Source organism: Eurypyga helias, unplaced genomic scaffold (genome assembly GCF_000690775.1).
Source record: "Eurypyga helias isolate BGI_N326 unplaced genomic scaffold, ASM69077v1 scaffold28149, whole genome shotgun sequence".
In the NCBI taxonomy this organism is placed as follows: domain Eukaryota; kingdom Metazoa; phylum Chordata; class Aves; order Eurypygiformes; family Eurypygidae; genus Eurypyga; species Eurypyga helias.
The window spans coordinates 4,663-6,643 of NW_010274343.1; the positions used below are offsets into that span (position 1 = coordinate 4,663).

Here is a 1,981-nt window from a genome sequence, read left to right on the forward strand (position 1 = left end):
CTGGCTCTGGTTCTCTGCTTGGAGCCACACCGCGGGCACACGTCTCCGCAGGGAGCTCTGTTCTCCGCGGGAGCCAGGGAGGCCTTGGAGACGCGCTAAGTGCCCGTAGACCAGTGTTGTATAACATCTGATATTAAGAAAGTTGGCAGGAGCCCATGGGTCCTGCTCTTTGCAGCGAGCGAGCTGCTGATGTCTGCAGAAATCTCCTTGTTTTCCTTCCCCCAAGATGCCTTTTATTCCTTTCTCCAGGAACACCCCTGTCTTGCTCAGGGAGCTGCTTTAGCCGGCTCCGGTTCCAGCAGCTTCTGGCACCCGCTTTGCGGCGCAGACTCCTTTAAAGGTTAATTTACAGAGCCAGGGTTGGGACGGGGTGCGAGAGGCTGCGAGCTTGTGTTGGCCCTTGCCTGGTCCTGCCTCCCTCATCTCTGGAGGCAGGAAGAGCCAGGAAACTTTGGCGCTGTGGGCTGACTAATGACGGTGTTCCTTTCATTAAGCGATCCCGGTGACACCCAGCTCGTCCTGCTGGGAAGTGGGAGCATGTTGCTCGCTGATTGAAGCGTAGATACTGCTGGGGGAAGTTGTAGCAGAGGATTCACCTGTACAAGCAGCAAAATAATCGTAATACCTGCCTAAAAATAGACTGAGGAAGGCCGAGTTCCTAGTTGGGACCTTAAAGGAAGCACAGCCTGATGTGGCACTGTGTCGGGTGGAGTGTTTCAGGCTGATTCTCCCTCCTGCCCTGCTCAGCAGTGAGCGCTGAACTCCAACGTCCCCTGCTCAGGGAGACGGGCAGAGCCGAGCCCTTCCCGAGTGCCTCTGGCTGTGCTGGAAAGGGCTCTGGAGTCAGGAGCTCAGCTTAGCTGGGCGCAGGGACCGTAGCAGTTTCCCTGGGTGCTGCCCGTCACAGCGGCTGCGAAAGGACTGTGCGTTGCTCCAGGAGAGTCTGGAACATGGGTATCCTCCGGAGCCACATCCCTGAGAGAGGGAGGGTTGTGGCTGTGCCTGAAATAGCCGAGCAGCGGGAGCTGGAGAGCAGGGCTTGCTCGTCTTACCAAGGCGTCAGAAACATTTGGAGGGTTTCTGTTGACTGGAAAACAGGGTGTCTTTTCCCTTTGAGGGAAAAATGGTCCCAGTTCATCCATCTCCAGCGCTTACCTGCTTCCTGCAATCACAGTTTTCTCTCAAATGGTTTTCTGAGCGCGGCTCAGACGTGGTGTGGCCGAGGATAGTGGGAAACGGGAATGTGTTGGCTCGGTGATGAAGGCGAGCAGCACACAGGATGGAAAAATAAACAGAAATAACTGAAGGCCTTCCCCAGGAAGGCATTAGTCATGCAGGTAGTGACTTGTATTTGCTGTCAGGTGTTGGCCGGTGGTGTTCCTTGTCCTAGAGAGAGACACGTGTGCCTTGGTCAGCCCGAGGGGCTGACACCGCGGGAGATGGAGCCGGTCGCAGGAAACATTGCGGGAAGAGAGCTGCAGCTCTTAGCGTGCTTGGCGCAGCAGCCCGACGCTGAGAGCGTGATTCCCGCCGTGGCTGGGGTCCTTTGTGGCAGTCAGGCAGTGTGGGAAGCGGGGGCTGTTTTGAACACGGGGCCTTCTTGCAGAAGAGTCGTGAAAGTGAAGGATTGGGCAATGAGGTTTGTGTAGTTTGCAGGGGTTTTTTTTCAATGCGGTTGTGAAGGGGGTGGTTTTGTGTTTTCGTGGAAGCCAGCTGCTCTTCTGTAAGACTGCTTACCCTGAAATGACTCTGGTTTTCCCTAAATAACCGTGGCTGCCTCTTCTGCCTCGTGCCCAAGGGAGCCGACTCGACTGTAGAGCCGGAGTAGTTAGTACGTACCCGAGTAGTGTAGGTGCCAGGTGAGGGAGGGCACACATCTTGGGGAGGCTGGGGGGAACGGTGGCCGTGGTGGGCTGCTTTTTGGAGCTGGCAGGATCAGGGAGCAGTGCTGCCTTGCTCCAAAACGTGCTAAGACAGATGT

General features: G+C 56.2%; 1 protein-coding gene across 1 annotated transcript in view; it reads left to right on the forward strand.

Annotated features, from left to right (window-relative positions):
• SLC41A1 (solute carrier family 41 (magnesium transporter), member 1) overlaps positions 1-1,981 on the forward strand; it is a 16,459-nt gene that overhangs the window by 3,654 nt on the left and 10,824 nt on the right. The gene's annotated exons all lie outside the window — the stretch shown is intronic.